Source organism: Anopheles aquasalis, chromosome 2 (genome assembly GCF_943734665.1).
Source record: "Anopheles aquasalis chromosome 2, idAnoAquaMG_Q_19, whole genome shotgun sequence".
Classification (NCBI taxonomy): domain Eukaryota; kingdom Metazoa; phylum Arthropoda; class Insecta; order Diptera; family Culicidae; genus Anopheles; species Anopheles aquasalis.
Window position 1 is genome coordinate 48,395,001 of NC_064877.1, and position 14,210 is coordinate 48,409,210.

Consider the following 14,210-nt stretch of genomic DNA (forward strand, 5'->3'; position numbering starts at 1 on the left):
GGCCGAGAGCCGGATCGGACGTGTTCGGTTTTGTTGCGCTTGGTGAAGAACTAAGGTAAGTTGGGTTGAAATTCTTAAGAATCGAATTAGTGAGCCGTCTAAAGCTCGTGGGAATTAGGGAACCATCTTTAACAGTGAATTGCGTGTCATGTGATTTCTTGAAAAGTGTCTGTGATCTCTTAGGTTCTCGTTGAAAAAAGATTTCGTTCTGCTCCGGATTTCACGTGGTGCCGGGTGCTGTGATTCCGCGAATTCTGCCGTCTGCCTTCTTGTGCCTTCTTGAAGCCTCCAAGAAGGGCTCCAAGGCCAAACGCGTGAGGGATTCAACGTTTTGCCGCGTAGCTTTTAAATTGCGATAGAACACAATTTTACTTAGGTTTGTAGTTTCAGTTTTCTTTTACGTACGCGGTACTGCGTAGCTGGTAAATGGTGCGATGGAGTTTATGGGAATCCACTTGGTCTTTCAAATTATTAGCCGCCTAATGTATATCTTTCCTTATCTTTCTTTATTCATAGCTTAAACAACAATTTCTTGGTCGTGTAACGTGTCTCATCCGCTGGAAATAATGTTGACGATAAATGTTCCATCAATAGCACGCCGCTCCTCTTGACTGTAGCAAGCATAGGTCCTTTTTCGGTGTTTTGTGTTCAATCGTTTAATTTATATTGCCTTATCTTTATTCATAGGTTAAACAAAATCCGCTGAAACTAAATGTTGGCCTTCTGAAGAAGCGGAGAAACAACTTCGGAGCAGCCATCATGACTGGAAGTGAGGTTATGTGCAGAGCTTCAGCATCGGTATGTGAAACATGTTATTTTCAGATTACATAACGCTGTTTAGACATACCTTCCCATGAGTGTGCTCGAAGCGGTGTAATTTGCAATCTATTCTGGTGATAGTTTACCCAACGGATCTTGGTCGATCGCGTCGAGTAGGGAATCTGTAATATGTTACGTACCTCTCTTCGTAGTCGACATTATCTGCGAATTGAAGGCTGTAAAATAGCCAATTTAAAAGTTAAAACAGCCCTGTCTTTTAGCCCTTTTTGTTATGGTATGCTTGTGCATAATCTGAACATGCAAACTATTCCCCGAATATGCCAGGAACAACACGATGCTATACTATACGTGCACATGCATTTTATGAATTCATTAGGCTTAATTAGAGTTATCGGCCCGCGGCACTCGGCAGAGGACTGCCACGAAACAAGTAGAACGTTGGTTGTCTCCTTCCGTTTCGAAAAGAAAGTATTCAACCATAAACGTGGTTCGGTTTGATATTTGGTCTCATGGTGTCTTTAATCTTATACTGTTCGTATTTGTTAAATGAGTATAAAGTTGTTTACGCATGCTTAAAAACCTTTTCATAGGTTCGCTCAACAGTAAATGCCTTTGCGCAAGTTAACTTTTGGGTTTGTTTCGAAGTTTCTTCTACCGCCGCAGCGGTAAATGGCGAAGGCCCATCGTCGATGAAGAAGTCATCTCCCTCTTTCATTATGACATTAGTCGACGGCATACCGTCGACGTTGGTCACTGCCGAATAAGCCGGAGATGATGTTGGCATGTTTTCCTCAACATTAGCTGAGCGGATATCGCTCTCACCGCGTAAGACGTGCGTCCACACAGGGGAAGAGGTGTGCAACTTATCGATAATTAACCTAAGCAAGAACAACTTATCAATCTGTTTGGACAGAGTGAGCGATATGGGTTGCACCGTTTGCAGATGTTACAAACTAAAACTTCAGATGTGCGAGACCCACTCCTTCTCCAAAATTTACCACGAGTCATCAATGGAGGAAGGGGTCTTGATCCTTTCTGGGTCATGGTTGGCTGGGACTGGTTGCATGTTCTGCGCTGTTTGGCGCGTCCTTCTTCTGGGTGCGTCTTTTGCACATGCTTCTGTACTCCAGAATGCGTATTAAAACTTTTGTCGCATTCGGTGCAAGGAAACATTTTGGGTCGCTCAGCAGAAGTCGATGACAAGCGGGCAGCGGCGGTGTTGGCACGACGACGTCATTGCCATCTTTCCACTCCATTGGCAAGATGTTGATCATGCCATCTTCCGTTGCCAATACGGTAAATGTTGGTGCCAGTTGGACCAGCGCTAGCTTCTGCGAAGCTAAGGAAGTCTGCGTTTAGTAATTCCTCTTCCGTGTCATCCACGGTTTTGTTTGTATATTAATTACTGTTCATCCCTCCAGAAAAAAAAGAAGCAAAAGCTAGGAGGCCCCAATTTTTGGCGAAAGGAGCATGCCTACAAGTACATGTGGCAGCTCCTTCGAAATCGAAGTCCGGTAAGGGAACCGAACCGGGGAACTTTGAACTTCCTAGACCTTCAAGATGGTCTAGGAAGTCCATTGCATCATAACACTTACATAGAGTGAGCTTCTCCTGAAAGAGAAGGACGCTTCAGTAAATTTTACTGTAGCTGTTACAGTAAAAATACTTACTACATCGTTATGCATGTTCAGCAAATCCATCATTCTCGCTTTCGGGCCTCGCTTACTACTCATTATGATAACGTACTACAATCCTACCTACAATCACTGCGATCAATAACGAAAATACTGCTCGGCTTTTCGGAATCGTTTGAAGCGTTCTTTTTGTAGATCTCGCGGGAACTTAGTATAATAATTGTAGGCTAATGTTGGATCCTGGCCTGAAGTTTTTTTTTTTGTAGAACAATAGCTGTTGATCGACAATCAAACCATCGCATTGTTCTGAACAAATGTGGGTTCCTACGCCGAATTTGCTGAGAATTTGTTGGAATAGCAAGAGCAAACAGGATTACGTGTTGTTTCGGCCAAGTGGAAATCGCTGCGTTTCAGCTCAATCTGGAGCTGAGGTAAGAGTTGATCAATTGATCTTCCATGTTCAATGGTGACCGACGTTATTCAGAGCCATGCTGATTGCCATTCTGATCTAGACCATCACCACAGTCACAGTTTATAAAGTTATCCTCCATGCTGAAGTAAGCAGTCGAAGAAGAGGTGTCATTACGGTTTGGTGTTTAATATAGAAATTTGTGAAATGATTGTGGATGGACGAAATGGACGATGAATTATTAGATATTACCTACGTAATTATTTGATGTTCTCTGTACTAATGCGCTGGTGCGTTGCGTTGGCCTCTTCTCGTTCAAACTCAATACACACAGGCACAATAAATGTGCCATGGCATGTTTCCGCTCCACACAGCGAGGACGTGGATGGATAGGAGTTAGAAAAAGAAGGCTCCGAAGAGCCTCCTTTTTCTCATTGTGGAGCATTGTCCATATTCCAGGACTCTACTGTCCATATTCCAGGACTACTGTCCATATTCCAGGACTCTACTGTCCATATTTCAGGACTCTACCTGTCCATATTCCAGGACTCTACATGTCCATATTCCAGGACTCTACCTGTCCATATTCCAGGACTCTTACTCATTGAAAGCGTCGGGGGGCTCAATTGAGAGAAGAATTGGCTGAAAGTGAATTCTTTTCTCCATTTCACACCGCGCTAGCTTGCAGTCAATTTCGCTAAACTGAAGACTGATCATTTCAGTTCGGTTGCTGAGCTGACGGAAAGTCTGCGTACGTTCCTTCGCAACCGTACCATTCACATTCATTGTGTGAGTTAATTGCTGTACTTCACACAGTATGAACCCATTAACAGTGGTAGTTGTGCACGATGTCATTCGTACTACCATATTGGTTTTCGTTAGAAACCAGCAATCGTGGATGTCGCTGGCATCTAAGTAAAACCATAACGATGTCCGCACAAACTCGTACTCACCATCGTAACTGGGTGGTTCGAACTGCGGGTAGTTAATGTCTACTCTATCAGCCTGTCCGATCCACGCATCATAAGCTGCTTTCTACGGATTTAGTGTGTCATTTCTGTAGGTATCAGTGCGACATTGCTCAATTACCCATTCTACACGGTCAGTGGAATTCCGCTGGCCCGTGTCTGCTCACTTCTTCGTAGATATGTGGAAGAGTATGGCATTTTAAAGAATGTAATTCTGGCTCACCGTGGAATTGCGCGAAGAAAGCGGTTAAGAATTGCAATATTAACAAACGGGCATATTCTAAGTTTGCACCCGGTGTGCAAAATATTACTATAGCCGTATGAAAGTCATGTACCATTGCCAACACATCGGCTGGGAGCAACCCAGCAAAAAAATGGCCCTGCGTATATAAATAGATAGGCATAGTGGTCTGCCCTCCATTTATAATTTACTTTGTTATCTATGTCGGCTGCTTCTTCCATCTTTTCGATACCAAAACACTTAGGTATAACCATGCTCATCGAATTGGTTTGGAGTAAAGATACCATTTCTCATGAAAATTGATAGCATTTTGGGCACGATGCCCAGAAATATTACATGGCGCATGTCGCATATGGGGAATATATTGTGTTGTTTCATTTCAAAAATTGAGGATATCTGACCTCTTCCTTTGCCTTTTCCGCCCTTTCATTGTTGTGATCAATAAACACACCCAATGGATCGGGAGACTGTGCCACATCAGGTTTTCAATCCTCTTAGGAATCTTCAAAATGCCTGGTCGAGAGTTTATACAAACTTCCGCACTCTTCTACTTGATCCACAATGTGCAGCAGATCATGAAATTTTGGCAGTGGTGGCCCATATTCTTGCTCATACTCGATGACAAAACTACTAAGGAGCCGTCTAGCAAGCGGATAAAAGCTAGCATAACACGGCGCGGATAGAATTCTCACAGCCGCAAACAGGTCAGCGTATAGTTTCCTTATTGGCGAAGGTAGTTGACAAAAGGCTACCACTCCCAAATATTCAAGGACGAATCCCACGTAATTGCGGTGCAAACAGGGTTTTCGTTCAGCAGATGTATTCTTGTCTGCGAATTTTAGAGAGGGAATTTTTTTTCCCACTACCTTATATTCAAGAGGGCATAAGCCGTTATTAAGGAAGGTTTTTAACAAGTTTTGCATTACCCCAAGAAAGATGACATGGCGCATGTCGCAAATTAGTACATCGTTTACAACGTTAAAATTTGCATACCTCTTCAAGGCGTTCTGCGATCTACGTTGTTTCCGACTGTAATGGCCCCTGTATTTGCCTACACTTTAGACGTAATCCGAAGAGGAAGATACTAACCAACGATGGAGGTATCGCATGAATCATGAAGATTACATGAAAATACAGTTAGCTAGCCAACATGTGTGGTCCTACAGATTCCACACTGGGGCAATGGTGTTAATTATTGGTTTATAGTATGTGTTCTCTTCATATACCATGCGTACTAGTTTGCATTGTATGTCACGAATAGGAATAACGACTCTCTCAGAGTCGTCACTCCGCTGTAGGAATGTATATGTGGCAAATGGTGTGGTGCCCACAAAGAAATCTTCTGCGACAACATTGTTCATTTTTAGCCCATGAACGCGAGTTGCTGTCGCATATTCCATCCGCACAATTCCTAATGGGGAGAGGAACCAACAATCGTTGGTTTTGGCATTGAGCCAGAAGTACCTCGTTAGCCGCAATTTCGAAAATCGGTCATCGTCGATTGGATTTTCGAATTTTGGGTAATTCCCAAACTGAAACCTTACATGGCTGTGGTTCAGGTTGAAAAAATTCAGTGCGTCCTTTATATACTGCGATGCAAAGAACCCATCTCTATATCGCTATATCTCAAGCTCAACTCGGTCCAGGGAGTTCCAGGGATGGGCGAGAATTTCAACGTGTGGAGTTCACTTACTTGTGGGAAAGTATCGTCCACAGTTGTTAAACATTTCATTAATAGCCAATGCGCCTTTTCTAGTGTGGGGTGTGGTGTGCAACAAGTAAAAATGGCGATGTGCACCCACATGAACAAACTGTACAGTTCATTTGACAGCAATCCTTTCAGTAGGACTGGCCCTGCGTACAGAAACACAAAACCAAAGTGTTCTGCTCGCCAGTAATGTCTTGCTTCGTTAATTGTTTGCAGTCTTGGCAGCTGTGAGATACCAAAGCAAATTGGTATGTCCAACGCCATGGCGGCTTTGTCGAATGCAAGAGGGCACAAACCGTTAGAAAGGAAGGTTTTCAATAAGTTTTTCATCACCCCCAGAAATATGACATGACGCATGTTGCAAATGAGTACGTCGTTAACAACATTGAAGGTCGCATTCCTCTTAAAGGCGTTTTGCGATCTCTTTTGCTTCCTACTATAGTGGCCCTTATATATGCCTGCTCTAAATGAACAATGTAGACGTAATTCGGACAAGGGATTTCTGTACCTAAATTGCAATAAATCTTACAAAAGCGGCACGGTTGCTTTGAACACCATGGCCTACTGCCCGCCATTCTATATTGGCTCTCAAGGTCCCTTGCAAAAGTGCGAAGCTTCACTATTCTTACGTCGCCATTTACAGTGACAGTTTCTAGACGAATTAAATCGTCGACCGTGTGCTGCAGCTTTCCATACGCCACGGTACTTCTTCGTTGGGGTTCCTTATTCAGCACCACCGATGCAAGTTATCGGCGATCATAACGCTGCGTACCATATCGAAATTGGGTAGACGCTCTAAAGGAGACCGGTCATGTTGATAATTGCCGTATGCTCCACTGCGGAATTCTTAGTCAGTACGAATGGCACCGACCGCACTCGAATAATACATCGTGTTTCCTATAACCTTGCCTAGTGGATAGGCACTACTATGGACACAACTGCCCGTAGGCTTAGGACATGCAACATATAAATAACCATTTAAAAAAAATTTCACATTATTTTCCTAAATTATTGACTTTACTTCTTACCCGTTGATAGGCATCGACCGTTTTTTCTGCCCCTAATGCGTATATGTTTTTAATAGTCTGATGAGATTACCCTGCACTTCTCCAATATAACTAGCGTAGAGCAGTTTAGTGAGAGACTTATACTTAGGCACTATAAAACAGTAAGCTTCGGAGTGCTGGCGTGTAAAACATTTGAGACACTTAGCTCTAACTTAGTTGGCGAAGCCGCTTCATTAAAAGGGTTGTAATACTCGAACAGTTATAAATACTTCTGGATAAGATCTGCTGGATAAGTATATTTTACAGGTGCTTGGGGACGGGAGAATAAAAAAACAAATCATCTGATCTACGCCAAAGAGTGGACGCACGTTCCACGAGGGTGACTTAACCATTCCCTGCGCCGGCTACTGTGACGGTGTTTTTCATACAAAATGTTCAGGCTTGTCCTCTGCCGGATACTTCTCCTCTGCCAAGGCAATGGATCAGATACCCCAACACTTGTGGATATGCGCTGATTGCTTGGATTTCATTGGTCATAGCAGGTCCTCCGGATTTCACATTAAGGTTTTTTTTTTGTGCCGGACTTCGCTGCCTGCTAAGCTCTGCGAGCTAAAGCGTAATATATACTCGTGAGCATCGTAGGCTGTCTGGGACAGGCGCACCTCCTGTTATATCGCGAGCGTTATGGTCTCCTATCGATGTTAGGGCTCCTTTTAAATTGAAATCTATCATTAGATCTGGCTAGAGACGAGAATGTGACAGTTTACTGCGCCTTCTTAATGCAATGCGGTATTTAACGCTTCGAATAAATATTTTTGGTTATATATAGCAATCAGCGCGATATCCGAGTTGAAATGGGTGCAAACAAGCAACCGTTCATGATCTCCTTTTCGCCTTCGGGAACCTACCTTCCTCTAACACACCTTCTCCTTACCTAATCCTGCTTGATCGCGAGCTATGCCCCTTTTGACACTAAAAGTAAAGATTAAAAGGTTACCTTTTACTTATCCTTTCGTACCGCGGTTTGTGGCTCCCACTCCTCATTCCTTCGGTACCGCTATCTCCACCCTTCCATGTTTTAACGACCGATTCTATCCATTTTTCAACTGCTTTCCCGTCATATTATTTACCCTCCTTTTTTTTATCTTGCTCAGACACAATTATTGTCTGTCTGAGGCATAGTAAAGCTCACTGAAATAAGTAAAGAACAAGGCTTTAAATTTATTTCGCACCAATCTGTAGGCAACAGAGGTTCTCACTCATTTCGACTTCGCTGCCGGAAGTCAAAAGAAATCAGCAATCACTGAACACACGAGATCAATCTCACATTTGTCCCTAACAGCTAATTGAATCAAGATTGATATTTCATTCGTTGTTGATCTGAGCCTTTCGTTCCGGTTGCTGTATCGCGTAATTGTTTTCCCTGTTTTTTTTTACAAAGAGCTTCTTTTTGATTCCCTTGTTGAAAGCTTGTACTATGCTGTTAAGATATCGTAAAAAGTCTTTCTATTTGATGCCTAAACCTCTAAACTAAACCTCAATCGACCATTTAATTAGTCCGTAAAAAGTATGCATGAAGGTTATGGTCGAGATACGATAAACTCGCCGTTTTTTTTTTGTCATGATTTGAGACTTAATTTTGAAGAATGAGTTTGTAAGGAGTTTTTTTTTACAATAATTTTCATTATTAGCCACAACTTCGAATGTCGAAAGAAATGATCTTCTTTTGACGCGATCCATGAATCGATCCAATTTTTTACCAAGTTATATCATTCAATCAAAAGCAAGCAAAAACATTGATTAGAATTACGTTATTGATTTTGAATTGTTTGATTGATCAAACATTCAAAAAAAGTATGTATTGTAATGTCTCGTTGAAGCAGACGAAAATTTTACTTACTATTGGTTCATAGAAAAAAAAATCACCTTATTGAATTTCGATCAACAAAAAGTAAAAGTTTTTTGTGCCACTTGACTCGCGCGCGCGCAGCTTGTCACTTCAAATATAACCTTAATAATCACGTAACGCACAAAGATAACCAGCGAACGTTTCGCACGGTCGACCGCATGGCGAGCTTCACAGCTGCTGGGGCCAATCGTGGCCAATTGTTACTAGCCAACTGACCTGACCTACCGATGGAACAACAGCACAACAATTAGGAACGGCGCGTCGTTCTTTCATCGCGTTTACCAGAGAGAATCCTTTCGCTCAGCACTCGGTCAGCCAGATGCTCGACTGAACTCCAAACATTATGAAACAATTCCATATTAGAATACAAGATCAGGGAAATATGAACATTTGAAAATACTGAAACCTGTACGATAACATTACGATTTTTAAATCGTTAGTAAAGCTGCAGTAAGCTCCGTCTCTCGGACTGGGAATTATGGAACTGTTTCGTTCCAAGCTAGGGTAGGTTCTAAATTGATAAGCGAACGAATAAGGGACAGAGAATGTATGATGGTATGTATTAAGGAAGTTGTTAACGTACAAGTTGTAAAAGTAGATATCACTTCACTTAAAAGAATATCAAACACATGTTCATAATTTCGTTGGATGTATAATGAAAAATAATGTGCGTTACATACCAAGCGTAGTTAAAATTACACTGTAAAGAATATAGTCAGAAGCAAGGCCTTAGGGATTTACTTTCTATAATTTGTTAAACTTTTTAGGACGCGAATTTTCTAGGCTTAGCATCGTAAAAATTTCTCACTCAGAGCGTACCAGTTTAGAAGTTGAAAATTGTAACAAACAACGATCACACGATTTGTAATACCAGCACCATGCAGAGTTGTAGGGTCCATCGCCCGTACCTATCCACCTTCCACCACCGACCCACCCCGCCCGGGGCGTTCCAGTAGGGAGCTAGTTGGTCTGCCAGGAAGACGAGAAACACAATGTTAGAATTGATTCTAACGTTTCAAATAACAGGGAATTTGTCGGTAAAATTAAGCTTTTATTGGCTGGGTGGCGGAGCTAATAATGCAAAACAAAACCACAAATTTGTGCCTGTTGCTGTTGAATTCATCTAATTCTCGCGCGCCTCCCTTTTTATACTCTTCGCGAGGACACTCAGCGTTCATCATTCTGTTCAGCGCCGTGGCATGCGCACTGTTATAATATTCTCACTAGCTCACGCACTGTTTATAACACACAACGAAATCGACTTCTGGCAAAAGTGTTTGTATGCAGAATCGTTTGTCAGCTTTGGACTAAGACCGAGGATCATCGCGTGCGCCGCTGGCAGTGACAGTAACCAGTTGTGAGAAAACTTTCACTGGTACAAGTGAGTAATATGAAGATCAGATGAGCGGATGCTGAAAAAAAAAACTACAATCTCCGGCCTCAAACCAAGATCACCTCATCATCCTGTGAGAAAGAAGTCGCTATTACGCTGTTGAAGATGATTGGAGGAAACGCATGATAAAAACCCTGTGGTCATAAGGGGAGGGACATTATATACCGCCCAGCACAACAATAACAAATAGTAACAACGCAAAGTAACAATAGCACAAACAGCAACTTACGGCATCAACAGTTAGCAACAATAGCGATAGCAGCGACGGTAGCAACAACAGCAAGATACAACGGTGAAAATAATATGCCGAAGTGCTACAACAAAAGTTAGCCACCGAGCACACTGTGCATAAGCAACACTGTAGCGGACACCAATCCTGCCCGAGGATCGATCTAATTTTACGTCCAAGAAGATCAAAAACATGGAGGAACGATGGAAGAATACAACAGCAACGTTGCCGCTTAGCTCTGCGGAACCGATTAAGGCTGCTGGGGGGCGTTCTTGGCGGTTTGATGGAGAGGTAAAGGAAGGTGGTAGGGAAAGGTGCATGAACTCGAGGTATCTTAGTGAGGATCAAACTAATAGTTATGTTGTTTATAGCTTTGAGTAATAAATGTTATCTATTGTTAAGAAAGCATAATCATTCCGTTTTCTCTCTTTTCTCCTTTTGCGTATAATGGGAATCCTGAAAGAAACAGAATGATCCTTTCTTTTGAGGTCCACGTAAGTATTACGATGCTCGCCCTCTATCGTCGTATCGTCGTCTATCATCGACCGAGTTATATGTTGCTAAAGAATTTACATTCCAATCTTGGAATATGGTTTGTACTAAGTATAAGTAGCTACAGTCCACTACAGGATTATCATGAACGTTGAAAGAAGGTAATTATTTTACCTGTAGTATTATAAAATTTCTAGAATGAACTGAAGTAAATTATCTATTTTCCTCTTCTTTCAATTGCCAATCGCCATTATTCTGGCATCTAAAGACTCAGACGTTTGCAAGGTGCATGTGGTGTAACGTTTTCGTCCTGGTCCAGGATTATGGCACTTTTCAGATTGACACTCACTCCGATTGTTTCTCATTTGGGTTTGGTCACCCATTCAATTTATTCACTTGCTTTTGAAATTGTTTGCAGATGCTTTCATGACGCTTTGATCGTGAATCGTTTTTGACTGTGTGTGAATTTCTTTCGATTGTGATTTAGTATACAAACTTGATTTTTTTTTCTACTCTAAATTGTTTGACTGACCGTTGTTGTTGATAACGTCCCTTTGCGATTCAATCTTTTTGATTGGATCATCCTCAGCTACATTAACTTCACATGGCTGGTCACTGAAATGTTGCCCATTTTTAGTTAGCGTAATCGGTTGTGTGCAGATTGTAGTTTGGGAATAAAACAAACTTTTCTCACGCTTTGTTGATTGAAGTACACAAATTGCTTTATTTGTGATGAGCTAGATTCACCCGGTGGTGTCTTGTGATAATTCTGTTCTCAACCTCAACTAGTCTGTTGCATCATTCCTTTAGCGTTTGAAGACTGTATTTGGCCACTTCTTGAGACTGGCACTTGAGTCCGATCGTCAATTATCTGCCATCACCCTTTCAAAATAGCATAACATATCTTATATCTTATAAAATAGACATTTATCTTGATTTGATTAAAATTGATCGAATTGAATTAGCTTACTTTGATTTGGTGCCAGATTATTCAAAAAAGAATTACTTGAACATAATTGGCGTTTTTAATGTTGGAGAAGATGGGATACCGATAAGCATTTTCTCAGTGAATGCGTATTTAATTGTTATAATCATGTTTAAATTAGGAAAAGTGGATAATTTATTGATCCTGGTAAAAGTGGTAAATTTATTGATTAACTATTTGATCTTTGATAATGTGCCTGAGAGTAAAAATCTAAAACATTGATTTGAACATTGGTTTGATTAGAAATGTTGTATTCACAAAAAAGAAAACAAAAGAAAATTATGTTCTAAGGACGAAAAAGAGTATGCCAGCGAATGCCATTTTGCAGCAAAACGGCTGAGGAACGATGAAAATTCTTGTGAATTTTTAATATTACAAGCAAACTGTATGAAATTTAATTTGTTATGATGAAATGTTGCCCATTTAACGGAGACACGTGAACAATCGCAATGCTTAGACAAGTTTAGCTTTTGATACATTCAGCGATGCATCGATCTATAGCACTACTGATACAGCTAATGTCGCAAATTAGGGACTAAACGACACATGAATAAACTTACATCAGATTAAAATCATTGCCATACTGAAAATGATAGATAATGCCCCCATCATTTGGATTCAGTGTAAACCAAAGGTTTCTACATAGAAATACCCTTTGTTTACACTGAATCCAAATACCACAATCGTATCTCGTGGTAAATCCATCAAGCCAACGATAACAACATCCCGGAAACTTACCTTGAGAAACACCACAAACAGCCGCCAGTCGAATGGGAGATGATAACTTCAAATAAAAGCAGATCGAGTTTTGCTTCATTTTTTCATTTGGGTTTTTATTCTTGGAGTAATTGATATGACGGCGTTCATGTCTTGTTTCGTTCCCTTTTCACTGTAAAACGTACGGAAGCATTAATAAGTCGGGAGGGGAGGATAGAGCTAGACTGCGTTTTACCCCCCGGTCCTCTACTACGTTTTATCTGTCCGCGCTACACCTTAGATCGCGCCATCGGCAGCACAAAAACGATCGTTTACGACAAGTTGTTCTACAAATTGGAAATGCTCCCCAAAAGTGTCCTGCCCTCCGTTGCCGTGTGCTATCTTCTTCTTCTTCTTCGACATTAGCACACCAAAAAGGGTCGTTTATAAAAAAAAGAAGAATCCAGGAAGCTACCTAGGAAGTAGAAAGTGTATGTATGTCTCTCTGTGTGGTCCATTCGCACGGCGAGGATCCTGGCAGTCCTCTAAGATTCGGTAGGAGAAGTGTGGTAAGTTAATAATTTGGCTGTAGATTTCCTGCTGAGGTTCCGTGAATGATCGGTGTGCGCGATCATTACACAACAGTAATGGTATGAAAGGATGTACGAGTGTCTTGTGTGGGTTGGTGGGGAAACAGTTTACTAACCGGAAATGGAATGGAGCGTACTTCTGGCCGTTGAGAATGAGATTATTGTATGGCCATGGCTTTACGCTGTCGTTGCGTCGTTTCTCGTCCAATCCTGCCTCATCCTCCTTGCTCTCTCAGCTGCTCCTATCTTTTTTTCTCTTTTTGCAGCGTGCACCAAAAAAGAAAAACGGAGGAAACCCTGAATATTCCGATTTGCTGCCCCTACACAACACGATCGGAATCGGCCGGCGCACTACCTTTCCTCATTTCTCTCTCTTTCTCTTTATCTCAGTGGCTCTTTTGCCGATGCACTATAAGTAGTAATGGTTTCGATAAAATGATTGCAATGCCGCGGCATGTCGCGGCGCGCCGCTTACAAAAATATGTACAACGAGACCGAGATTTTTTTTCCTTTTTAAAAACAAACAAACAAAACTGTAAACGGATAAACACATAAAAGACAAAACGGTACGAAGCTCGAAGCCTCCCTCCCTCCCCCCAGGCTTATTGCTAGTGGATTTCGATTCTCTCGAAACACAGACAGACAGATAGCCAGCGAAAAGCGTTTTAATGCGCGTGACTCAGCTCACGCTGATGTGTCCTGGGGCTCTATAAACTCGGCGTGCTACACTGAATACTCTCTCGCTCTCTTATCAGGTTGAACCCTCACAATGCCACGAGGGGGGCCGGTGTTCCTGCTCTTCTCTGCTCTACAATTTATGTATTTGACACAATTTGTTTGCGGGGTTTGGTTTGGGGTTCGGTGTTTTGCTCTGGGGTTATTGTATCCTCATTTCGATAACTTGCACCTATTCCAGTGAGCGATCTTTATACGTTTATAATCTTTTATCTAGGACTATCTGTGTTGCTATTTCGCTCACTCTAGCTTTCTCTCTCTGCTGCTCCTGCATCCTCCTGTTTCGCATGATCACGATACTCTTGTTCCCATACACACCCCCGGTTTTACGTAGCTTAAGTGTGGGTTCCCCTCTATCTATTCTTATCCGCAATTTTGATTATTAGGTTTTAAGGTTTTCCACGCGTGTTTCCGTTGAGTGACGACTGACTATC